Genomic DNA, 27,110 nt, shown 5'->3' on the forward strand with positions numbered 1-27,110 from the left:
GTGTTGGCGGGAGCGTGCGCCTTCCCCCTCGGCGCAGCCGCACCTTCGGGAGCCGCACTTTCTTTCTCCGTGAAATGGAAAAACTGACTACCCGGCCAGAAGTTCAGTGACTGCGGCCCACACAGAGGAACCTAACAAACACTCCTTTTCACCTTTCCTCTCCGAACCCCCCAAAGTGGAGGGGGGAAGGCGTGGGCAGCCGGGGCCTCGGCGGAAAGGGCGCCCCTTCCGGAGCGGAACCTGCGGACTGGAGGTGCAGGCGGGTCCGACCCAGAAACTCCGTCGCAAAAACCCTCCTGGGCTCCGCGTCCTTTCAGAAGTGGTTTGTTCCCCCCAAAATGTTAATAACCAAACGATTGGTATGGATGTAATTATCAATAATTATACGAATTATTGCTGATTGCGGGGCTCGTAGCTACTTTAATTAGTTTACCAGATTCTAATTAAGTTAAATGAAACATTAATAGGGAAAATATGCTTAAAGAAAAAAAAACAGAATTTTTTCATCTATTTCTCGCCACAATGTTGCCACCTTGCGACATATTTTAGGCGTTACATCCAGCGTCCGAAGGCCAAAAACTGAGGCGCCATGTCTTAGGGAGAAAAAGCGGGGCTTGGGGACTTGGGAGCGGGTTGGGGTGGCGCAGAATGTCCTCCCGGCTGTTCTTTCTGGATATTTGGTTCCGCACCCCGCCCCCCAGCTGTGCCCACAGGAGGTGTGGCCCTGGAGTCCGGGGTCAGGGGGAAAGAACCGGATGAACCATGCGCCTTCGCCTCTCACCCCCTTTTTCAGGGGAGGAACTTCGGTCCCCTGACAGGGAGGTGATGTGGGGCGGAGGGTCTCTATCGTCGCCCGTCCCAGCGACTCCGAGGTGAGAAACAGCGAACCGAAGCTAGAGGAGCCGGTGGATTCAACTTAAGGTTGCTTGATTTTCCACTCCCCTGGGAGAAACCAGTAGGTTGCTCCCTACCTCCATTTCCTCTGTAAATTGGGGTAACCTGTAGGCAAAAGACACCTGGAAGACCCCTGCGTCCCTGGGACTAATCCCTGTGTTCCCATGACACTTGGTTCTTGAGGCTAATGGGGATGCGTACATTCCCCGGAGTTATCCTTGGCTGTGTGCCTTTCCCATAGGGCTGCAAGTACCCCTGCAACAAGGGCCGCGTCTTGCTCTTCCTTGTGACCTCCAACACGAGGCCCAGCGCCTCACAGGTGCTCAAGAGTTGTCGAGATGAATGGGTTCTAGCTCTGGGTTCATCTAGGTGCTGGAAATGTCTGAGGGGAAGAATCCCTAGGTGCTTCTGGACAGCAGCTACTGGGAAGCAATTAATCTTATTTGCATAAGATTAATTAAACACAGGTTTAGTGCTGAGAATATCCTTCATCAATAGGATTAGTTGGGGGGGGGGCAGGTGTCAGGTAAGTGATTATCAACCTAGAATAGGAAAAACTTTCTTCCTCTTCCAACTGCATCCCCAAGAAGGTGCTCCTTCACTCTGTTACATTTTCCCAAGTCACTGGGCACATACCAGTCCCAGCTACCTGGATCTAAAGTATAGCCTTCATCCTTTGCAAAAACATACCTCCTGCCCTTTAATTCAGAACACTGATAAAGGCAGCATGGACTTGCATGCTGTTACCATTAGTTCTAAACACCCTTATGGCCCACTCTCCAACCCCCACCTGGCGGATCAAGGTGCTCAGTGTTTGGTTAAGTTCACAAACTCTGTAGCTAGATTTCCTGAGACTCGATTCCCTTTCTGCCACTGACAAGTTGTGTGACATGGTGCAAGTTGTTGAATCTCTCTGTGCTTCAGCTTCCCCACCTATAACATGAGGGATAAAGGATACCTGCTTCATAGAACTGTGCATAGCCAGGAGAGCGAGCCAGCATTCTGGCTTTTCCAGGACTAGGAATTGCCTGGCTTTCCTAATTTCTGCTCCGAGACAGTAGTCATGCCAAGAATGATGAGTTTCTTTAGAAGGAGGGAGAGCCACACCAACATTGGTTGTTTCCTTATCTGGCATCCCAGAAAGAGACATTTAAAACCACTCGCCCAATTGTTCAAGTGGCCTCCAAAGAAGAACCACGGGCATCTTTGGAGGAAGAAAGGAAAACCAAAGATTGTCCTCTAACTCCATGCATTGGAGGCCACAATCGGAGGAGGCACAAGGGGAAGTCCCACAGACCCCTTTTCTCAGCTGTTACCTCTAAAGGATCATTTCACCTCCACCGAAGAGAGCAGAAATGGATCCTGGATCGAACATTGCCTGGCAGCTGCAAGGACCCACCAGGAGCTACCCACCGGGAGCTACCCTCCGCTGCCCCTGGTAGGCACTGGAGCTCCACCTCTGACTGCCTGTCTCGACTCCCGTGGCACAGAGACTGGGAACCCTGCGACCACTGGAGGCCCTCAGACTGGGCTCCCAGAGGCTGCAGGGACCACCAAGAAGACTATGTGCATGCTCAGGCACCATCAAAGATTAAGCACCAACACTTTTCTCCTAGAAAAAGAAATTGATATTTCAATTAAACGTTGGCAGAGTCATCACAAGAAACCTGAACTTTGTTGGACTTTTCTTCCTCCTTCTCACTTTACTAGTTAGGAGTGTGATTTTTGCAATTGAATGATCTGGAGGCGAGTCTCCCATCTTTTCAGGGTCTGTGTTTAAACATCTCAGACCTTGCCTCAGCCACTTACTAGTTACATAACCTTGCTTTTACCTCTCAGAGGTAAATAGTGACAAGGCAAGGCTGTCAGAAATATTAAGATACTGGTGAAGCCCCTGACACGTGTTATATGCCCAGTAAGGAGGCATTGTCATCATCATCATTATCATCATCATTAAGGTTCAGGGGCAATAGCATAAGGAGTCAGTCTTGGTCCAAGTTCCTGTTTTAGATCGCTTTATGTTTACTGTAGCACTAAAGTCCTGTTATGTTTTAGGACCTGTAATGGATTAACTTTATCAAGGCCATTTCTTTAGGTGTAAGAGACGGTAGAACTCAGGATAATGCAGAGGGAAGCAGAGGCAAGGTGCAAAAGAAAAGAATGGGGCCCAAAGGCCAGATGGAAAAGCACGCAAACAGACGAATCTCACTATCCATCATTCCTTTTCCCATCTTTTGTGACTAGTTTCCTTTGTGACAAACAAAAGAACCTGTAAGTGAAAATTGTTTGTATCTGTATCAAGATGCTTACTGTGCACCCACATAGACCTTTCAACACCAAAATATGGAACGCTTCACGAATTTGCGTGTCATCCTTGCGCAGGGGCCATGCTAATCTTCTCTGTATCGTTCCAATTTTAGTATATGTGCTGCCGAAGCGAGCACGAACCTGTGGCCTTGTTGCAAAGTATATCAAGTCCAAAATTTAAAACTTTTTACAGTTATGGTGATTATATTGTGCACTTTTTTTAGACTCTAAAATATTTACTTTACAGTTTTCTGTATAACACCTACTGTAATTGTATTTTTTGCGATTATTTTACTATTAAATCTAATTGCCTTCCTAACCCTCTCGTATTATATATGCAAACGAAGGGACCATGGGAAATTGGCTCTCCTACTGCCCGACCTCTCCGCGGCTCACGGACGACGGCGATAGTCACGCTAGGTCACGTGGAGCGTGACGCTACGCATCTCTTCCCCGCCGGTCCAATTAGGCGCGGAGGAGTCGGTCCTGGGGCTCCTCCCCGAACGCGGAGGAGGGAACGCGGCAGCCGGAACGCGGCAGCCCAGAGGCCCAGAATCTAAGAGGTGCTTCTTGTTCGTGGCGCGAGTGCACTTTTTTAGGCTAGGGGCTATATGGTGCTGGTGAAATCCCCACAAAAGCGTGCTCCGAGACCCCGGAACGGATGCAAGCTGCTGCTCGGGCTGTTCCGTCCCATGCACCGGGACCGTGACCCTTGGGAGGGCAGGAGTCGTGGATCACGAACTGGAAGGGGCTGCGTAGGGGTGGCCGCCACCTTGGGATGGGCCAGGGCGCGCCGCCACTTTCCCTGGGGTTCTCAGGGCGAGCGCTATCAGCCACGTATCCCCCAGGCTTTCCATAGTATGACTTGGAAGAGGGTGGGTGGCTGTCGGGGGAAGGTCACCATCCTTGGATCCAGCACTGGGTCAGGCACTTACGCCATTTCCCTTAATGCCAGTAGTGAAAGAAGTTGGGATTCCGATGCAAGTCTGGTTTCGGATACTGATCTTTTTCCCTTTCACTGTGAAACTCAAGATTTGGGACCAGGAATGCGATCTCCTTTTTACCTCTTAGGCAATACTCCCAAGGCCTTACCAGCCTGACTTTACTTCCTGCCTTCATTGGTTCACCAAATGTGGAGCACCTGTGACGTCACCGCTGGGGCTACAGGGGTGAATAACTGGCTAGGGTTACTGTCGAAATGGAGCTTCCATTCCAGCAAGGGAGCCAGAAAAGAGCATTCTCAGGGCTGAGCCCGGTTAGAAAGAAAAAAACATGAGGGATAGAGAGTGAGTGGGGAATGAAGGCCACTTTAGTGGATGGGCAGGGGACATTTAAGCTGTCATTTGATAGTAGGGAGACAGCGTGAGAGTTACAGGCAGAGAAGGACCTTGGAGGCACCTGAGTCAGTTTCACCCACCTGGGCCAGTCTTTAATGGGAGGCGACTGTGGAGGTATTTCATGCACTGTGAGAGCGGAGGGCTCCATTCAGCCACAGCCAGGGAGCTCCCGGCCAGGCTTCTGGGAACTTTGGAGACCCCTCCCCCACCTGTCTTTAGTGAAATGGAAATCGGGCTCAGGCTGCCCAACTTCTCATCTGACCTCTCTCTAAGCAGTAAGTGAATGCAAACCTCAGAATGCTAATATGGCCTTTATTGAGCGAAAAGAGCTAATTTGGGCAATGATGTTTCTCTCAGATTTACGAAAGGGAATTGCAAATAACGGAAAAGCGTATTAGCATTGATGGGAGATGATGCTAATCTTCAATTACATTTATTTGGAAGGAGAAGCTTTTCGACACAGTCGATGCACACACGTGTCATGGTGACAGGTACATCCTGTGGGTTCATAACTGCCTTATTGCAGAAACCAGCAGGAGATGGACCAGGATGTTCATTTCTGGGACATGATCGTGTTATTTTGAGCCAGAGGTGGGTTTTTTGTTTGCCTGTTTGTTTTTTTTGTATTGAGCAATTGTGGTACAGAGGAGAGAGCTGAGTTGTGGTTCCTGTCCCTCCCTACACCTGTCTGTGACCTTGGCCAACTGCCAGGCCCTCTCTGGTCTTCTTTGGTCTCCTGCAAAGTGGGGAACTTTTCTAGAGATTGTCTAGAGATTATCTTTAGCATCTCTTTCAGCTTTGAATTGCTGTGATTTTTGTAACTGGGTAACTGAAGAACTTTTTTTTGAGACTGTAATTAGCAAGATGTAAAAAATTCAACCTTTTTTTGTTTTCTATTCTAGAAGGGTGGGGAATGCTGGTCATCCTTGGGGCATGAAAACCCCAGGAACAGTCCACAGGGGCTGTGGACCTAGGGTCTGGTCCTGCTGAACCATATGACACTCGCCCCTGAGCCCTGAAGGCCCACTGTGGAGGAAGCGGGTGGGAGGTGAGAGGGGAGGAAATGGGCTTTATGTGGCATGAAGCTGCAGCAGAGGAGACACATGGAGGGACTCAGTGAGGGTGAGCCAAGGTGACCATGACTTCCAGGGAAGCCTAAGCTCCCAAAGACCCCCAAGGGGACAGATGGTAAAGGAGTGTATAGGTGCCAGAGAGGACTGACAACGGTCGGCAGTTGCAGGGCTGCAGGGGAAGCAGGCTCCTGCCAGCTCTCAGAGCTGTTGGCTTCTCTCCCCTCTGCACACCTGAGGCAGCCAGAGTCCCAACAGCCTTCCCTGAACTTCCTGAGCTGCAGAACCCCAAGAGATGAGCAGTGGTTCTCCTGATCCTGTCTGAAGTGGCACTTCCCACAACTCTAGTGGGGGAGGACAGAGCCAGTTTTACTTTGATTTTGAACAGTGAAGAGCCGTGTAGTTTCATAGTGAAAATATGTCGGTGAAGACAGGAGATCTTAGACTTCTCTAAAATGATGGTACTTTCCCTGCAGCCAGAGAGCATTGAGAGTTTTCATATATCATTTCATTCGAAGTGAGAAGGGATGTGGAGAGAAGCAGCCTTGGCCTTCTCCGTAATGGGAACTCTGGGGGTGAAAGGCATTTGTGGCTTTCCTGGATTTCAGGGCAGAGACATGCCGAGTTCACAGGCCTGACACAGAAGCTCCAACGGCCCAGACCCATACCCTAGGCTGCCAGAAGTCCCTCTGAGCAGCTCATTCTCTGACTAAAGCCTTGTCGTAACAGTTTCAAGCATACTCTCTTACCCAAACCACTTCAGTGTGAATGAGTTTTTCCAAAGTTTCCTCCTTTGCCTCCCAGGAAAGTGGGTTGGGAGGGAAGGTGGGGCAGGTAAAACAGGGTCTGTGAATCCACAGCTCAGAAGGTAGCCTGAGGGAAGAAGTGGGGTCTGGTGTGGCCAGCAGACCACTCAGAGGGAGTTTCTCCTAAACTGTGTCCTAGACTTCTTGCTTTTCTGGTTTGGCCCCCCGCTGTGCTTAGATCAATTATACTAATCCATCCCAGATTCCCAACTGCAGTGGTGCCAATTAATCTTGCCCATTCTCCAGCTTGCGTTTGGAGGCAGTGTGTAGTCCAGACCATGACTTTCACTATTCCCCAGATCTCTTTGTGAGCATCTGGCTGTTTTCCCACCTGTAGGATGAGGACTCTGCTGCCTGTTTAGCAGGGTTATTTGAAGATTAAATGCAGGATTGAATGTGAAAGGCCCTAGCACATTAGATGAACGGATTCATGTGAAATATTAGAATAGGCCCTGGGCGTGTGGGAAGTACATGGTAGGTATAAAAATACTCAATACGTAACCATTTCATTACTCTCCTTTTTCCTTTCCTAAATTTTGCAACTGTGGATGAAAGAAAGCTTTTTGAAAAGTAAAAAAAGCTCCCCCTTCCTTTTTTAACCACAATGGGTACTATTTTTGAGCTACAATGAAAATTTCTTTTCTAGTACCTCATTTTCTTAGTGTTTTTATTTCTCCTTTTCTTAGCTACTACGAGGGCTGTTTTAACCCAGAAGGCTCTAATCCTTTGGGTTTGAGTTACAGAAGAGCCTGGTTAAAATGCAGTTATGTTGCCCGAAAGGGACACCACATAGATTCACTGACTCCTGTTCACTCAGCTGCACATGAGTCCTTGCCCTTTAAGATGAACACAGGGTCTTCTGATGTTCTACTTCATTCCAATGCCTCCAAGAAAAGCACAGGGGAGTTTGAGATTTTTATCTAACCAATGGGGAAGACCTAGGCCTGGGTGGTAAAGTGGCACAGCTAGTCAGTCACACTGGAGTTTGCTCTCTGAGCTCTTTGTGTCCAGATGAAATGTGGAAGTACAGCTCCAGGAATCTGGGAAACTTTAAAACCTCTCTTTCTGTTGTCATAAAGCCTCCATTGATGCCCGATGATTTCGAGCTGTTGATATACTAAGGGTTCAGCATGATTTAGTCAAGACTTTTCTCTGGCAATCCCAGTGTGGCCTAAGAGAATGAGGTGTTTAGGTTTAGGTTGTGGAAGGCACGCTCTGAAAGAGGGTCCAAAAGAAGTGCCAAGTCCAAGTCCAAGATCTGCCAGCATCTTGGTGGCTCTGTGAGTTTCTCTATGTGAGGTTGCAGGGTAGGAGAAGAGCGACACCTTGTCCAAATCCTTGCTGCCCCAGAGTCCAGACATCACTCCCCGCCCCTCCCCAGGTCACGCTGACAGCAGCTGTGGTACAGGGCAAAACTGCAGTGGCTTTGAGCCGAGAAGAGCCATATTTATGGCCCAGCAATAAGCCTCAGTTTCCTCATCTCTAAAATGAAAATAATAATTCCCTATTTGCTTTATAGGGTCATGCAGCCCCATGAGAAATTCCACTGTGAAGTGCTGTGTGGCAGAAGGTAGGACTGTCGGCTTGTTAGACACCCATTCTAGCCCCAGGCGGTTAAACGCTTCCCTCACCTGGGGAGCCAGGCTTGTGTGCATCTAGAGCAGACCTACAAAATGCGAGCACCAAGACGAGCCATCACATTGTATTAATATTTTCACACCACTTAACTCTCATTAAAATGTACTTTGCTGAATTTAATATGTGATTTCAAATGACACAACATATTAAGTGCTTAATATACTAGAAATTATGAAACTATTATCGTTGATGCCACATGAAATAATTAGACTGAATTAAACTTTAGCAGCCAAGTGAAGGAAAGACTTCAACTTACAGTGTCTTAAAGTAGCTTAAGCTACCACTGTAATCCCCAAAATAAACGTCCAGAAATTAGGATCTTTAAATAAAAACAGAAACTTAATCTCTCCTTACTCCCAGCTCCTCTGGGCTTTGGCGGTGCTGAGGGTTGTTGCCTTGGGGAAGTGAGGGACTCTGGGACCCACCCCGGGGCAGGGTGTCAGGGCCAGGGCTCCAGCGTCCTCTCCCCTGGGCCTGGTGGGAATGACTCAAGTGGCTTGAGGAAGGAGTAAGGCCTTCAGCGGAAGTGACAGACTGGTCTTCTTTGCCCCAAATTAGTCTAATGACAAATTAAAAATAAAAGGAAACCCACCTTATTTTACAGTCATGAAGTGTTAATAAAAATGCATATAAAATACCAGGCATTTTATGCGCACATTCTCATTTAATCCTCATGCTACATCCATGTTATAGGCCACTGTTTTCAGACGAAGAAACTGAGGCTCCGAAAGATTAAGTGAATCATCTAAGGCCTCACACTCAGAACCCACAGTGTCCACCCCGCATCACACGCGGCGTCCTCACTGGAGCACGTGCAGTGTGTTTCTATGTGCGCATGCGCACACCACTTTCTATTCTAATGATGACACAGCGACCAAACACATTAACCCGAAAGCTGACAGTGACTTACGACCTGTATCTTTATCACATTCCAGTCCTGGAAGGTAGAGGCCCTGACTTGAGAGTCTCTGTTTGAACAGGAAACAGCCCGGCTAATTACGCAGAACATTCTTTGTATTTGATGCCAGTTCTATTCAAAAAGAGTGAATTCATTACCTCCTGAGTATCCTGACATATACCTATGTGTAGCTGTTGTAAACAATTTAACTTATTAAAAAGAGGAAGGAATACTTTCTTTTTAAATTTTTTTAATATTTACTTTAAAACTTTTTTAATGTTTACTTTAAAAGTATTGTATTTTTCCTATTACCATTTATTCCCATTATAACCCCCTCCCCTGCTGCAGTCACTACACTGTTGTCCTTGTCCATGAGTCCTTCCTTTTTGCTCCACCCCTCTATGCCCTGACTCCCCCCACCCAATAGCTGTCATCTGCTCTCCATCTATGAGTCTGTCTCTGTTTTGCTTGTTAGCTCAGTTTGTTCACTACATTCCACATATGAGTGAAATCATATGGTATTTGTCTTTCTCTGACTGGTTTATTTCACTTAGAATATTGTTCTCCAGGTCCATCCATAGTGTTGCAAAGGGTAAAATTTTCTTTTTCTTTTTTTTTTTTTTTTACAGCTGAATAGTATTCCATTGTGTAAATGTCCCACAGTTGTTTTATCCACTTATCTACTGATGGACACTTGGGCTGCTTCCATATTTTGGTGATTGTAAATAATGCTGCAATGAGCATAGGGGTGCTTATGTTCTTTCAAATTAGTGTTTTGGGTTCCTTCGGGTATATTCCCAGAAGTGGGGTCACTGGGTCAAAAGGCAGTTCCATGTTTAATTTTTTGAAGTATCTCCACACTGTTTTTCACAGTGGCTGCACCAGTCTGCATTTCCAAGGAATATCTTCTATCCTAGGGAATACTAATTTCTCACCAATTTAAGATACTCTGTCTCAGTTACTCTGATATCAACTTGAAAATACTGATTCCAGGCTGTTTGAAAAATATAAATTTGAGTGTGGAGACTAATATGTTATGGTACCTATGTTACGAGACTAAAATGTAACAGTAAATGTTACCATTTACTGACTGGCAAAAATGATTTTAATGGAAGCAGGAAAACTAACCTCAAGCAAACACATGTTTTTATTTAACCAAAAACATATATTTTCTTTAAGTATCAGAACTAGGTTCTGCTTCATATAATAGAAAACCAAATAACAGTGGCTTTAAGATGACAGAGGTTGATTTCTCTTTTGTGTGAGACAACTTGTCTTTCAAGGTCTTGGGGCTCCGCTGCGGCACAGGGCCAGGCTCTCTCGTCTTTGGGAGCGACGGCCTGCAGTCCAAGGCGGTTCCTGGAACTCCAGGTTCCAGGCATGAGGAAGGAGGGGGGCGGCAAAGGCAGAGGACACACATAACTACCCTGAATAAAATCTGCGACTAAGAGGGAAGAAAATGGCAAAGGATGGACAGTGGGTTGACCTTGGCATCCAACCTAGCCTGCAGGTAGCAGTCGGTCAGTGTCACTCTTAGCTGTTGCTCTTCCTCCTTCCTGCAGAGCCTCAAGAAGGAGAAAGGGAAATGTTTACTAGTAGCATACAGGGTTCCAAGGACCACACCAGACATTAACCCAATATCTCATTCAGTTATCATATTCTGTGCAGGCGGCATGGCGGTGGGTCAGGTAAGAGGGGTTGCTGTAACATGGGGCGAGCCTCTATCCACATGTGGAGGCAGGAAGTTGGAGGAGAAAGTCGGAATGTGTGTAAGAGAAGCCCAGGGTGTCTGGGAAGGAAGGGTCTAGGCATCCATTACTTGTTCTTTGAAATGCAAGTTATTAAACATTTTCAGGGTGGATCAGATGGTGTTGACCAAGGTCCACTGGCAGGAAAGTGAATACTGTAGCTTTAAAATAAAATAAAATAAAATAAAATAAAATAAAATACCCATGATTGTAGAAAGGAAAGAGATTTAAAAATTAAAAAGGTAACTTAATAGAAAAATTGGCAAAGAACTTGAACAGGCACTTTACAAATGGGAGATCCAGGTAGCCAGTGTGGAAGCGTACTCAACCCATTAGTCATCAGGAAAATGCAAAATGAACCACCTCCTAGTTAACAGGGAGAAGTCTAGTATTACCACGTGCTGGTGAGGAAATAGAAGGGTAGAGATACAGAAATATATGGCTGGTGGTGGGGGAAATTGAGGCCACTGCTTTGGAAAAGTATTTGCATATCTTCTAAAATCTAAGATAAGCTTACCCTGTGACTCATTTGTCCTATTTCTAATTATAAACCCAGAGAAACTCATGGCGCATGTGCACTGAATTACAGGTGAAAGAGTGTTCAAAGCGGCAGCATTTGTGATGGCCCCAAACTGGAAACAACGCAAGTGCCTGTCATCAGGAGATGGATACAAACAGTGTGGTGTGTTCGTGCAATAGGATACCCTGCAGTGATGAAAATGAGTGACCGCACAGTAACAACCAGTGTTTGGGCTGAATCTCAGTCTCCACCCCTCAGTTCATATGTTAAAGTCCTGCCCCCCCATACTTCAGGGTGTGACCATATTTGGAAACAGGGTCTTTACATTCGTAATTACATGAAAATGAGGTCAAGTGGGTGGGCCCTAATCCAAGATAACTCCTGTTCTTACAGAAGGAGGGGACTTGGATGTAGGAAGGTACAGCAGGGAAGATGAAGACTCAGGGAGCAGGCAGGCCCTCTGCAGGCCCAGGAGAGAGGCTGCAGCAGACCCTTCCCTCGTGGCCTTCAGAAGGAACCCACCCCCCTGACCCCTGACACCTTGTCTCAGACTTCCAGCTTCCAGATCTGTGAGAAAATTAATTTCCAATGTTAACCCATCCAGTCTATGGTACTTTCTAAAGGGAGCCCCAAACTAGCTAATACTGTGTTTTGCCGTGTATAACGCACACCCACCTTTTGTGCACGTTACACACAGGATTATTATACCCATTATTATAATACCCACAGTACGTAATCATTATACCCACATGTAATGCGCATCCTTATTTTTCCTTCAAAAATTTGGGCAAAAAAGTGTGCATTATAATGGCAAAACATGGTATATCCAGAAACAGAGGTACATCTTGTAAACAGGATGCTGAATGAAAGAAGTAAGACACAACGAGTATGGAGAGTTATACCATTTACATAAAGTTTACAGTGAGACCAAACTCAACTATACTGTTTAAGGACACATATGTAGGTGGTTACATGATAAGAAAAGCAAGGAAGAGGTTGCCACAGATGAAAGAAAATGGGAAGGAGCACACGAAGGTTTCCAGCGCGGCTGCACTGTTCTGCTTCTTCACTTGGGCACCAGCTACTCAGGCATTCTCCCTGTCGTTGCTCATTGAACTGGACCTGTATGTGTTTATGTGTGATAAACTTCCCCGTGTTTACCATAAAGTGTTGTACGAACAACAAGAAGGAGGTGGGGGAGAGAGAGAAGCAGGGGAGAGAGAGAAGCAGGGGAGGACAGAGGAAGTGGCAGAAAGGGGGAGGGGAAGAAACAAAGTGAAGGCACCAGTGGGCTGACCTGGTACCCAGAGAGGTGGTCTCAGGGTCTGTGAGACCACAGCCACCTGTGGGCGGAAGGCCTGAGGGTGCAGTACGGCCTCTGAGTACCTCACCTGAGCCCAGGATCTCAGGAGAACACCCTCCCCAGAGACATCTTGGGACCTTTGTAATCTAGGGAAAGACACTGCCCTTCTCTGAGGTGTGTTTCTTCTTCTTTAGACTAAAGAAACCTCACTAAATGTAAGGCTCCCACCCTTGCTAATTCAGGTCTCTGCTCAGATGTTGCCTCCTCCAGGATGCCTTCTCTAACCACTTCTAACAATGACACTCCTTTTATTTTTGTTTCCCATCTATTGTTCTTCTCAGTACCTAACACTGGTGGTAAGTGTTTATCACTGAAATTATGTCAAATATTTATTTGTGCATGAGGAGCAAGAATTTCGTTTTGTTTACCACTGTATCTCCAGTGTCTATAACAGAGTTTGGCACATAGCAGGTGCTCAGTAAATATTTGCAGAGTTACAAAGATTAGAATGCCCTAGGGTGCTTGGCGCCAAATAAACACTTAGTGGATGTTAGTTTCCTCCTCCCCTTTTAGCTGAGACCCCACCCACGTCCCCCCCTTCCCCGAGGCTGCAACCAACCAGGACCTGCCCCAACTGGGGCTGAGAAAATGCCTACACTTGCCTCTCTGGCCATTAGACTATTTGACTTTAGGCAACTGTCAGAGGCCACAGAGTCCTCAGGGCTGGGGACTCGTGCATGGCGCCACCTCACCCTGGGCCACCACTTTCCCCTGGACCCAGTGTGACCCATTTCCTCTGTCCCCTCCCCACAGCCCTGCCTAGAATCACCACCTGTGTGCCCCAGGGGGCGGGGCCTTCCCCTCAGGGTGGTGCCGCTGTCCCCGTGACTCAGACTCTAGATGCCACAGTACCTCGGGTGTGTGGGTAGTTTCCTCCCTTTGTAGTTTACTCTCGTGTGCCCAGAGTGAGGCCCTGCAGACCCCCCAGGAAGCCTTCTCCCATTGCTCCATCAGCATTCATTGCTCTCTCTTCCCTGTTCTGGCCGCCCAGTACCTATATCAACGTGTATTTCCTCTGCTTGGTGTCAGAGTTAGTCGTTTACTTGCCTGCCATCCCCCCCCCCGCCCCCGCCCTTCCCAGACCCGAGCACCTCCCCAGGGCGGGGGCCAGACCTTCTTCTTGTACTGTCATCTAGTAGCTCAGCACCTTATGTTTAATGGGCACGTTTTGGGGGGGGGGGGGAAGGCTCCTCCTATTAAAAATGACAGATTATAGGATTTTAGAGTTAAGACGGCATGAGAATAATCTTCCTTATTATAAACCACCTCCCAACTTCCCAATTTAAAAGCTAATTAAGACATAGAAAAAGACAAAAACTTAGAGCCTTTCAAAAAAAGTGGCACACTGCTGGCAGGGGTCCAGGAGGAATGTTCCTGAGTGACAAGCCGGTGGGTCCGGGCCAAATCACACAGCCAGGAGCCCACGCACGCACGCGTCGTCCCCCACACCTGCCCCAGCCTCCCGGCAGAAAGCACGGAGGAGGGAGGTCCTACGTCACGCACTGCGTGGGGTTGCTCAGCGGGAAAACGGGGCGGCACCTCCCGTCCTGCAGGTGGGCTTTCTGACGTGGCTCTTTCTGCCGGCCTCGCTCTTCGGGCAGACTCAGTCTGACGCCCGTGTCCGCCTGGAGACCAACACGAGCCACCTGCGGGCAGGGAGCAGGGCGGGCCCCCCAGGAGGTGTGTTGGCCGAGTGTGCAGATGCCACAGATGAAAAGAGTAGCGTTCCATTTAGCTATACCTAATGTATTACAGTTACATGGGTGTATTCCAGTGACTAAACTTATGAACTCGTTCGGAGGGGCTTTGGCTGTTGGTTAGTACAAGGCATTTGTATTTATTCTGGCAAGTTTGGTCTTATTTTCATGTTTGAGCTTTATTTTCACGTTTTGGTCTACACTTCCTCTTTTTTATGTTTCTTTAGTTTTTTTTCGCGTTCTGCAGTATGCACAGTGATTTCTTTGTTTTTATTTTCTGAGAGTTGGAAGAAGTAGAGCCTCTTGTTTTAATTCTGTCGACACCTTCGACATTGTGAAAAACTCCCCTGAGCCCACGTTTCTCTGACCACCACACCCCAGATAAATCTACCAGTTTGTCTCCTTACAGGACAAGGTGGGGGTTTTCCAGCTCTCTGCTGCCACGCCTCTCTGTCAAAGGCTCATGGCACCATATCTCTTTTTAAAAATTGTATAGGTCTTGTTTTCTCAAAAATTGGCTTTGAATTTGACATTCAAGTTCTCACCATGTTTATGATAATTATTTACATTGAACTCTCTGTGTTTAAATGGTGTCATGTACACTGCGTGTTTCAGTGGCTGTGGCTGCACAAGTGACCCAAAAACATAGTGACTTAGAACAGTAATCCTTTGTTATCTCTCGCAGTTTCTGTGTATCGGGAATTTAGACAGGGTACAGGGGGGACGGCTTGTCTCTCTCCCGCGTTGTCTGAGGCCTCCGCAGGAAGACTCAAAAGCTCAAGTCTCCAGCTTGACTTTAGCATTCTGAAGGCTGGTTCACCTACGGTGGGCGCTGGCTGTCAGCCGGCAGGGGCATGGCTGGGGCTCCTAACCCGAACCCCACACACATGAGCTCTTGTGTCACCTGGCCGTCCTCACAATGTAGCAATGTAGCAGAGGGCAAGTTTCATCCACACACACACAGAGCAAGAGCCAGGTGGAAGCCATAGTGCCTTTTGTGTCTAAACTTCAGACATCATTCAGTGTCGCTTCGGCACATCTTACTGATTGGGGCAGAATTCTGCCCAGATTCAGTGGAAACCTGTAATCCTCATTTTATAAGACCAACATGTGGGATTCTTGTACACACACACGTCATGTGCCTGTTTTTAGCCTAAAAATAAAAGGCCTTCCAGAGTGAGAGGCAACGAGCATTTATTTGAGATCAAAATGAATGGTCATTCAGGGAACATTGATTCAGGAAGAAGTCCAAATGATATTCCGATGACAAGACAAAGGCGGTGATATTTCTGAGAAAGGGAAGGAGACAGTCACACCAACAGAAGGAAGGCATTTCCATTGGAGCAGACAGTATAACATAGTGACACTAATTCTTTTTTTAAATTTATTTTTAGAGAGAGAAACACTCATCTGTTGTTTCACTGATTTGTGCATTCAATGGTTGCTTCTTGTATGTACCGTGATTGGAGAGTGTATCAGGGTGACACTCCAACCAACTGAGCTACCCAGCCAGGGCTAGTGACACCAATTCTAAAAAACGTTTTTAGTATTCAGTCTGGTAGTCATCAGTTTGGTAGTCATGATACTGCCCTCCTGTCACCCTTGCTAGTGGTCCTCCGGGACACAAGGTTGTAAACTGGAGACCAGTGCAAAGGCTGCTCGGCCCTGCTTGAACATTCCAAAGGTCTGAGACATAAGACCTGCAAGGCAGTTCCTCTGGCCGGCAGCTGCCACTCCATCTAAAAATGTCTCCATTTATCATACATTTAAAAATAATATACACGCAAACATGTGTGTTGGTGTGGTTGTCTTTGAAAAACACACTGCATTTCCTTAAGTCTTGGTTTTGAATTATGTTTCAAGCAGTTGGAGTATACATTTGAGTAATTTTTCAGGAAGATTGCATGAATGAATATGTGAAAGTGTCTGTAACGTCCTAATGTGTACCATGTAAAGCCACCATAGACTCTTATTTTAAAAATTATAAAATATAGCATCACTTTAAAGAATTCAAACATTGCCAAAAAAAACTCTAAAAGGTACTGAAAATCTTTAATAGCCCTACCTAGCATATATTATTATTATTACTCTTTTTTTAAAAGATTTTATTTAGTTAGTTCTAGAGAGAGGGGAGGGAGAAAGAGAAATATCAATGTGTGAGAGAAACATCGATGGGTTGCCTCTTAGGCCACAACCCAGGCATGTGCCCTGACTGGGAATCGAACCAGCAGCTCTTTGGTTCACAGGCTCAATCCACTGGGCCAGACCAGCCAGGGCTATTACTACTTTTAAGAGGGATCATACTACCCATATTGTTTTTTTAACATGCTTGATGGAATGGAATCCCTTTTCACCCCACTTTTGTAGGTCACCTGTGAGTGTTTCCTCCTGGCAGTCTTGAGTCACAGGACCAGTTGGATCTGCTGTGTTCATCTGAAATTGTATGATACCTTCATCCTTGAGTAGCAAACCAACTGTATAGGATATTCTTGGATGGCAGTCTTCCGCAGTACAATGGATGAGCCCAACCAACAGCAGAAATATTTAGGGACCAACGAAAATTCAGTCCAGTGGCCATTCAGTTCACTTTTCTCCTCACTGTAGTGGCAGCCAGCTGGGTCTCGTTCGCACGCTCACTTCAGCATTCCTGATCTGTAAGTGTGCCTGTTCTTTGCACTCATCTGTGAACTGCTTGTAGCATCTTACTGGGTCCTGCTTCATAATTAGTTAAATAAAATCTTTAACGTGTTCATTTTGCATTTTATGAGTTATTATTTTATCTTTTTTAAAAAAACTGTCCTTTAACAGTTCCTTCTTGAAATGTTGAGAAATGGTGTAGTTAACATTCATGGCAAGTAGGACATAATGCTACTTATGAACAGAATTTAAATGTATATACAGCATGATTAGAACTACATTTATTATTCTTAAGGTAAAAAAAAAGACTAAAAAAGATAACCAAAGTGTTTAGACTGCTTGATATTTGTCACTATTATACCTTACGACATTTTTTAAATACGAGGTGATGCTACCTTCATTACGTAAGTCCAGTGAGGCTAAAAGTGAAGCCTTTGTTTTATTAATGGGGTAATGATGGTTTTATGGATCTTGAAGGGCTGGAGAGAGGCATCTGGTCCTCTGTATGACCCCTGGGGTCAGCAGCAAGTTCTGCTGTGGAGTGAGGAGGCCTACGATGATAATAATAGAAATAATAATAATGAAGTAATGAGCATGTACAAAGTCCCAGGAATTATGCTAAGCAGTATCTAATTTAACCTGCACAACAGCCCTTTGAAGTAGGTACTATGGTATTCCCATTCAGATGAAGAAACTGAGGGAGCAAGGAAATTTAGGAGGTGAGTGAGATCATTTGCTGCCCTGTGTGAAGAAGCATGGGAAAGGGCCCTGATCCACACGGCTCGGTAGGGTGGCTGTTCTCCTGCAAAGCAAGAGCTGAAAGGTCAATTCCCAGTTGGCACATGCCTGGGTTTCGGGTTCAGCCTGCAGCCTATTGATGTTTCTCTTTCCTCCTCCTTTCCCCTCTCTCTAAAAATCAATAAATAAAATCTTAAAATACTGGAAAGGAAGTCCTGGGACCCGCTTCTGAAAAAAATCACCCCACTGCCGAAACAATTGCACTGTGACTTGCTGATTTTCCCCTTACAGGGAGCTTTAAACTTCAGGTTAGGGTCTCCCAGCCTCTTGGTACCTTCGGGTGGAAATCTGGCCTCAGCCACTAAAACACACAGTTAGTGACGTGGGCTTCACTTTCTCCACCTCTTAAATGGCCATCCTGCAGGGTACTTCATTTATCATGACAACGTCAAATTTCATCTGAGTCCTGTGTTCCCAAAAGGCAGTGATGATTAAGAACCACCCCTCCCACCCTCTTTAAGTTCTGGGGAAATAACTAACCGCAAAGAGCCACTTTACTCTCACATATTCCAAGAAACTAAACCCCCTCGTCCTTTCTTTCCATTAGCATTAAACTCGCTGATGACTCCCCTTGCTTCCCTGTCTCTCTAAACCTCAGCCGTGTTTTTTCCTGGAGACTTTCCTCGTTAATGAACAGTCTCCATATTGGAATAGTCTGCAGAACATCTCCTTCATCGTCTGGTACCTTTTGCTTTCACAATTACCAGAGGTTGCTCTCAGCGTCGATTGCGTGGGTACCCAGAGCCCTGGTTCCAGTCTCGGCTTTCGGGTGACTGGCAGGCGGCAGGCCCCAGTTGGGAGCCCATCAGGGCCCCTTGCTTGCAGGATGCTGAACTGCTCAACCCCCGAGCAGGAAGGCGGCGCCCGCGAGCAGCTGTAACTTTTGCGCTCCACCACTAGAGGGCGGCAGCTCCGCACAGGACGGCCCTGGCCTCGGCACTACCTTGCTCCCGCAGAGCCTTTAAAATGCGCTCGGGAAGTGGACGCCACGCAGTGTTTTCAGCCCTCCAGAGCTCCCCTGTCCCCACTCCTGCTTGGCCCTGCTCCCTGGCTTCAGCCCAGGCGCCGTCCTCATGCTCCCGCACCTAGATAGACATCCTCTGCGGACGATCCTCACAAGACTCTTGAATTCGCCGGCGGGGGCAGGGCTCAAAAACCAGCCTCCAGCCTGGGGACCTCTAGTGCTTATGTGCCGACAAGGTCCCTTCCCCTCAAGAGGCCCTCTGGCCGCCCTCTCGAGACAGGAAGAATTCCTGAGGCAGCTGGGGAATGGGGAAGAGAGGCAGAAAGGAGGAGCCCTAGGAGTGCTGCTTTGGGCGCAGCACTTATCCTGTCCCGTCCCTCAGCTGGTTGGAACATTGCCATGTCCCCTTAAAGGGGGAAAGGCACTTTTCTCAAGGCCCCCTGAGAAAAAGTGATTACCCTCTGGTTGTACAGCTAGTAAATGGTAGAAGGGACAGGAACTCAGTTCTCCAGGGCCCAAAGCCAGAGTCCTTGGGGTGACAGGCAAAGTCAGCAATTGGCAAAATTAAACTTGGGCCGCTCCAGCAGAAAGGGGCCTAAGGCATCTATCAGGGCAGAGACCAAAATGCAAAGGCGTAAAGGTTTGAGTTTTATGTGTTGACATGGTGAGATGATCTCGTTTCGTTTTTAAAGTGTGTATGTCTATATACACATTTTTAAAGCAAATATAAAAAGAAGAGCCAAAATGTCCACAATGGCTGTCTCTGATGGAGTCTAGGTGATTTTTAGAGGACGTTTATTAAAGCTGGGGACAGTGAAACGAGGAAGGGCTTAGCGTAGAAGCAACAGGTGAGAGTCTAGAAGAATCGGAGAAAAGCAAGCCTTGGAGACAGGTTCAGGGGGTTAGCCCAGGCTCAGCTAATGCTGCCCATTGCTCCCCTGGTTGCAAGTCTCGTGGGGACCCTCAGAGTTTAGGAGCTTTGAGCCTGTGGGGAGGAAGAAGGAGAAGTTGTGGGGATGCTCCCGAGGGAGAGCCCGCCATGGGTTCTTTGTCTTGAGGATTTTTCTCTCTCTATTGTAGGCAGGCATCTTAGGGGAGTTCTGGGGGCGGGGCGTGGAATATCTCAGCAAAACATTCATTAGTTTTCCAGGTGTGCTCTTTTAGGGTTGTGGTCTTTAACTGATTGGTCAGCGCCAGGGCAGGGGGTCCTTAGTCATTGCAGCTGGTCCTGGAGTTGCCCACCTGGGTTTGCTGCTTTTCTGGGCCGGGAGCTGAACTACAACAGAGGCCTAGATGCTACCTCCAGGGAGGCGACCTGCTGATTCTGGCTGTAAATTGCTCAGCCAGATTGTTCAGCTGTCTCAGTTTCCCCATTCTCGTTTCTAAGGAATTTTCCTAGCTTCTTACTCTCCTGCCTCAGCAACAGTAGGAATAGGATTTTCATTCTCTCTGTATTGTTCAAATTATTTGTTACTAGCATATGTAAACTAGAAAGAAGGAAAATGACTCAGTAGTTCTGTTTGACAAAAAGTAATACATACTCTTTAAAGAACTGGAAAACACAAAAGAGAATGAAGAAAATAAAGTTCATCACTAATGATCCTCCCCTCCATAGGTATGGATATTTCTATGTCCGTTGGTTTCTTTCTCTACAAAATGTAAATAGCAGTATGAACTGCATAGGAATGTTGTGAAGGTCAAGTGAGAGGATGTATATACTAGCTAGCATTCCAGAAGTGTTAGCTGTTTTTAATAGATCACAAAATCAGCACCATACTGTATGTATCATGTATATGCTGCTGTTTTCACTTACAACATCGCTTCATGAACAGTGTCTCATGTCAACTATTCTTTAAAAATCACATTTTTAGTGATTGCACAAATTTCATTTTATTTAAAGTACAATTTATTTAACCTATCCCCTATTGTTGAACCTTTAGATTGTTTCCAGTTTTTGCTGTTAAAATAACAGTGAGATTAACATCTTTAAACATCTCTCTTTGTCAGCATTTCTGATTACTCCTTTAGATGGATTTCTAGAAGTAGGATTACTGGGACAAAGGGTGCAAATATTTTTCAGGCTTTTGATTCAGGTTACCAAATTGCTTCCCAGGAAGATCTTGCCAATTTGCACTCCCACCTGCAGTGTGTGAGAATGCCTGTCCCACAGCACACAAAGGAGGGATTTTGGGGGGGATGAGTGAGATTTGATTATGTTGTTGGACTGAGGAGAAGGAATCCTGTAGGGAGAGAGAGTTTAAATTTCAGGGGAGAAGGGATGTCTAAAGGGGTGTGGTCCCTGGGAGAAAGGGGCAGGGCGTTGGCGCATGTTTATAGGGCTTGCCTTGGACTTGAGAAGGGACCACTCGTTTTCTGAGACTGGTAGAAGGAGGCGTTAGTGGATGTGGGTAACAGTCAGCGCAAGTGGGTAGGAGAGGGTCAAGAGAGCTAGTCCCTTGGGGGTCCCTTTAGGGTCATCGATGCAAGGGTTAGGGTGAGGGCTGAAGAGGGAGGGGTCTGAGGAGAGGGATGCAACTTCTTACTTAAGGAGAGTAAAAGGGTTACAGTGGGTTGAAGTGGTTGACATTTTTTGTGGTGGCACCTTTTTGGGTTTTTTTTAGGGAAAGAGAGAAACATTGACTTGACCGGGGATCAAACCCACAACCTTGACATATCAAGATGATACTCTAACCAACCGAGCTACCTGGCCAGGGCCCATTGCACACTCATAGGGCTGTGTGTGTGTGTGTGTGGGGGGGGTGTACTTTATCTACAGGGTGTAGCCATTGGGAAAGAAAAGGGTGCCTACTTATTAATTCAAACCAGATCTTTCAAAACATGTGTTAATAGTAGAAAATAATGTGGTTGAGGGAGTCAAGGTAGAGAAAAATTTATGAATTTCTGGATGTGTACCAACTATTCAAGGAACAGTTAATTCCTATTTTATGTTTTTTTTTTCTTCAGAAAATTGAAAAAAAGGCAAAAGCTGCCCAGATTATGTTATAAAATCAGTGTAATCTTGGTTAGAAAACCAGTAAGGACAAACCAATAAATGAGAAAAAACAGGCTCATTTCACCTAAGATCTAGATACAAAAATCCTGAATAAAATACGAGGTGCCCTGGCCAGGCAGTTCCGTTGGCTGGAACGTCATCCTGGACACCGGAATGTTGGGGGTTGGACCCCGGGTTGGGGTGCGTACCTCGGTTGTGGGCGGTGACTGATCGATGTTTCTCTCTCACATTGCTGTTCTGCTCTCTCTCTCTATCTCGCTCTAAAACAAGTGACTATATTCTTAGGCAAGGATTAAAAAAATATTTATGTGTGAGTTAACTAACACAAGCATATATCCTAAAAAATAAATTTTGATGAAGTAGGGTTTCTCCCAGGAATTCCAGGTTGGCTCAACATCAGAAATTACCTCATTAATAAAGGACAAAGTACCTCAATTGATCAAAGAGCTTTGGTGAAGTTCATCACCTATTTATAGTTAAATAATAACTTAGCAAACTGGATATAGGAGGCACACCCTTACCTTGCTAAAGGTAAGGATGTGATAGCAAAAACAATCACAACACTTAATGAAGAAACTTTAAGTGCATCCTCTTTAAGGCCTGGAATAAATAAGGGAATCTAACTGTCCTGTACCACTTGGTATAGAATAATGGAAGTTCTAGACAAAACTACTAATGAAGAAAGAATAAGATATATAAGGATTAGAAAAGGAGAGATAAAATTATGATTATGTAAAGATAATATTTTCATTTGCTTGAAAAATAAAGTGAATCAACAAATAAGAGTGTTAAAACTCTTATCGAGAGAATTCAATAAAGTCATTACATGCCAGGTTAACCTCAGAAGCCCCGGTTGAAAAACTCAGTTGGTTGGAGCAGTATCTGGACATACCAGGGTTGTGGGTTCAATCCTCGGTCAGGGCACATATAAGACTCAACCAGTGAATGCATCAATAAGTGGAATAACAAATCAAAGTTTTTCTCTCTCTCTCAAAAAAAAATCAATCAACAAATTTTTTATAAAAAGATTAACCTAAGAATTTGATTCCCAGTCAGGGTACATGCCTGGGTTGCAGGCCATAACCCCCAGCAACCGCACATTGATGTTTCTCTCTCTCTCTCTCTCCCTCCCCTCCCTCTCTAAAAATAAATAAATAAAATCTTAAAAAAAAAGATTAGCCTAAGAAAATAAATCCATAACACTTCTCCTCACCAGCTGTAACCCACGTCTATTCACAGTAACAAAGAAGCATGCACAATATTGAGGAATGAACTTAACCAAGAATACACAAGAAACCTATGAGAAAATTTTAAAGCTCTAATAAAGGATGTAGGAATTAACCTGAATAAGTGGAGGGAAGTTTCATGCTCTTGGATGGAATGACTTAATATTATACAGGAATCAGTTTTTTTGTGAATCAATCTATAAATACAATAAAATTCCAATGAAAATTCCTTGTGTACTTTCCAAGAACCTGATAAACTCATTCTAAACTTTATATGGACGAACAGGACTAAGTCAACCTTAAAAAAGAAGAGTAAGGAGCCGCATACTACAAAGCCACATAAAAGGCTGAAAAAGCAAAACCACAACACTGTTTGGCACGAAAACAGACCAACACAACATGGAACAGAGGAGGAGACTCGGAGTCAGGCCGTGAGTGTGTGGTGGGCAGCACCACAGACCAACGAGGAAGGGCAGGTTCAACTCGCTCCCTCCAAGGAGAAGATAAAACAGGATGCCTGCCTGATGCCGAATAAAAAGATACACTCTGAATGACAAATGACCTCAATATGAAAACCAAAGCTCTGAAGTTAATAGAAGAAAATATGTGAGTATCTTTAAGACCTGGGTTGGGAGAGGGATGCCTTCCATAAAAATTAAAAAGGACAAACCAGAAGGAAAAATTGATTAATTTGATGACATCAAAATTAAAGGTTTTGTTCAAAAGAGGATACTATGGACAGACAATAGATGATAGAATGGGATAAGATATTTATTTATTTATTTATTTATTTATTTATTTATTTATTTATTTAGAGGAGAAGGGAAGGAGAAAGAGAGAGAAACATCAATGTGTGGTTGCCTCTTGAATGCCCCCTACTGGGGAGCTGGCCTGCAACCCAGGCATGTGCCCTGACTGGGAATCGAACCAGCGATCCTTTGGTTTGCAGCCCGTGCTCAATCCACTGAGCTACACCAGCTAGGCAGGATAAGATATTTATAAATCCAAAAATGATAAGGGATTAATACATAAAATATACAAGCAATTCATGAAGACCAATAAACAAAATAGAGACTTTTTGGTCTAGCAAGTAAAGGGCTTGGGAATCTGTATTCTGTCTTAACAAGTGAAAAGCTGAACAAATTGAAAATAACTCTTCCTTGATAGGTCAGAGAATCGGGGGCTTCAACACCCGTCTGTCAGAAACGAACAGTTTTGGAGGCAGAAAGTCAGTGAGGATGTGGCTGAGTGGAGTCACTGAGTAGGCTGTCAATCAAGTGGCTGTAATTAATGTCCATGGACCATTTCACCCCATAACTAGAGAATACACGTTCTCCCCAAATTCATACAGAATATTTGACAAAATACACCGCATTCTGGGTGATAAAACACACCTTCATAAACTTAAAAAGTTGAAATGATACAATGTCTGTTCTCAGAAGACAATGGAGTTAAAGTAGAAATCAGTAACAAGGGTAGTCAGAAAACACCAAGGTACTTGGACATCAGACAACACACTTGTAAGTGACACATGGGTCAAAGAAAAAAATTTCAAGAGAAATTTAAAAATATTTGGAACTCAATGAAAATGAAACTATGACTAATCAAAAATTGTGTGATACAGCAAAAGCAGTACTTAGAAATTGACAGCATCAATGCATAATGAGAAAAGAAGAAGGATCTGGAATCAGTGTTCTAAGCTCTCATCCTAGGAAACTAGGAAAAGAAAAGCAAACTAAATCCAAAGTAAGCAAAAGGTAGCAGGCCCTAAAGAAAAATGGGCAGTTTATCAACAGGCAATTTATAAAATTGGTAACCTGAACAGACCTAGGAAGAGATTTATTAGGGATTAAAATCATCAGTTATCAGAGAATTTCAAATAAAGACAACAATGAAATCACCTTACACCTATTAGACTGGCAAGAGTTAGAAAGCTGGGAAAAGCCACGTGTTCAAAGGTGTGTGGAGACGCAGGCTCCTTTCGAGCTGCTGGCGGGGATGCAGAACAGCCCACCTTTCTGGAGCGCAGTCTGGCTCTACGCAGAGAGCAGTCACATGCACAGCCCAGGACCCCGCGAACCCGCTCCTCGGTGGATGTGCCACACAAGTGCTCACAGAGGCCCGTCGGGGGATATGGGTCAGAATGTCCACGGCTGTGTCAGTTCCAGAAACGGGCAACCACAGACAATCCGTTGTCCATCTACAGAGGAGAAGGTGAGTAAGACGTGGAAGATGCGTATGATAGAATACAGCAGGATCTTAAATGACGTCACATTGTTCAACGTCGTTTCATTCTAGTGTTGACGAGATGCCGTGGAAACCTAACTCTTGTTTATGCAGTTAGCATATGTTAAAACTCGTTTTGCTATATCTTGTTTTACTCTCTCAAAGACGCTGAGGGTTTACTATACTACCCAGCAGTTAGAGAAGCAAGATTGCAGCAATATGAATGGACCTTAAAAACAGTGCTGAGTGATCAAAGCAAGAAGGAAAACGAGATAAATAACTCAATGCCATTTACATAAGTTAAAATACAGACACATACTTTTGTAATTTATTGAATATGTGCTTTTAAAAATTAATTTTAAAAATGCATATGGAAGCGGGGGAATGAACAGGAAGAGCACAGAGGATTTTTAAGGCAGTGAGAATAATCTGTATGACACCAATACTGATGGATACATGTCACGATACGTCTGTCCAAACCTGTCGAATGTACAGCACTCAGGTGAATCCTAATGGAAACTGTGGACTTCAGGTGGTTACGACGCGTCAGCACCGGTCCACCAGTTACAACAAATGTGCCCTCCGGTCAGGGTGCTGCACATGGAGGAGGCTATGCGTGCGTGGGAAACCTCTGTGCCTTCCTTACTTAATTTTGCTGTGACCCTAAAACTGCTCAAAGAAAAATAAAGCCTTTAAATTTTTTTAAGTAAAATTTGAGGAATACATATACACACAACTCAAAATGGTTTGAAAACCTAAATCTAGGAGCTAAAGCTATTGAATTTCTAGGAAAAAATAGGAGCCCTGGCCAGGTAGTTCAGTTGGTTAGAGCATCGTCCCGTATGCCAAGGGTGTGTGGGGTTTGATTCCGGTCGGGACACATACAGGGAACAACCAATGAACGTGTAAATAAGTGGGTCAGCAAATCGTATTTCTCTCTCTCTCCCTCTCTAAAAAAAAAAAAAATCCATAAATAGGGAAAAACAGGATAGACACTCGTAAGAAAATGAAAAGGCAAGTCACGGCCTGGAAGAAATATTGGCAGAACACACATAAGATAAAGGATTTTGTGCCAGTCATCAAGTTACTGCTTCTCAGCTCCAAATTCACCCTTCTTTGCCTATGCAGTGATAGTGGAGGTGGGCTGGGTAAATATTTCACCTGTGACTTTGGTGTGTTTGTGGCAGGAGAGGGTGTTGGAGAGGCTCTGGAGGAGGAAGGCATTTTCTCTGCCTGTTTCCCTTCTCCTGCTGCCAGTTCTCCTGCCCTGGGCTCCTGCAGGCCGCAGCTGTCTCCATTGCTTGTCCGGAGTTCTCCCAGCACCCAGTTCTAGTAGCACACAGCAACCAGCTGTGCCCATCTGCTGGAAGCTTCCCTCAGCACCTTTTCAGAGTAGTGTGCCCCAACACGGCACGTGACAGTGAGCTGCTGCTCCCAGAACTCCTCAGGTGACTATGCAGCAAGTTCCAGGGTATGGAAAGTCCCCAATACCTGAGATGGCAGATTTCTAGTATCCACTGGTGAGCCATGCTGTGCTCTTTCCAATAGGCCTGGAGCTCTTCCTCAGACACGCTATCTCTGCCCTACCAGGACTGGCTGTCCTGCCGTTGCTATTTCTGTATTCGTCAGACTCATCTTTAACTCTCACGAGTCAGTTCCCCATTACCTCACAACTCAATAATAAATAAAACAAACAACATCTAAAAACAAACAAAAGATTTAAACAAATACTTCACCAAATAAAATGTATGGATGCCAGATAAGCACATAAAAAGATTTCCAGTATGACTAGTCATTAAGAATTGCAAATTAAAACCACAATGAGATGCTACTACATCACAAAAAACACTCAAATCAAAAAATTTGACAATACTGACTACCATTAAGAATGAAAAACAACTGGAAGTTATATATTGTTGGTGGGAATGCAATAAAAAGTGGTTCATTATTTTGGAATATAGTTTGGCA

At 45.3% G+C, this 27,110-nt stretch overlaps 1 long non-coding RNA gene and 1 other non-coding gene across 2 annotated transcripts in view; one reads left to right on the top strand and one right to left on the bottom strand.

The window, feature by feature from the left end:
- Nucleotides 1–3,231: 3,231 nt before the first annotated feature.
- LOC123809100 lies at nucleotides 3,232–3,338 on the bottom strand. Its single transcript, XR_006783958.1, has one exon. It is a non-coding gene; the product is annotated as a U6 spliceosomal RNA (small nuclear RNA).
- Nucleotides 3,339–3,680: 342 nt separating this feature from the next.
- The window catches only part of LOC123808390, a 36,675-nt gene continuing 13,245 nt past the window's right edge, over nucleotides 3,681–27,110 (top strand). The window contains exons 1-2 of the long non-coding RNA XR_006783781.1: nucleotides 3,681–3,764; nucleotides 7,934–7,984. This is a non-coding gene — a long non-coding RNA (uncharacterized LOC123808390). The remainder of the gene's footprint in view (nucleotides 3,765–7,933; nucleotides 7,985–27,110) is intronic.

The sequence above is a fragment of the Phyllostomus hastatus genome, unplaced genomic scaffold, assembly GCF_019186645.2.
Source record: "Phyllostomus hastatus isolate PE091 unplaced genomic scaffold, TTU_PhHast_1.1 phas_scaffold_501, whole genome shotgun sequence".
Classification (NCBI taxonomy): domain Eukaryota; kingdom Metazoa; phylum Chordata; class Mammalia; order Chiroptera; family Phyllostomidae; genus Phyllostomus; species Phyllostomus hastatus.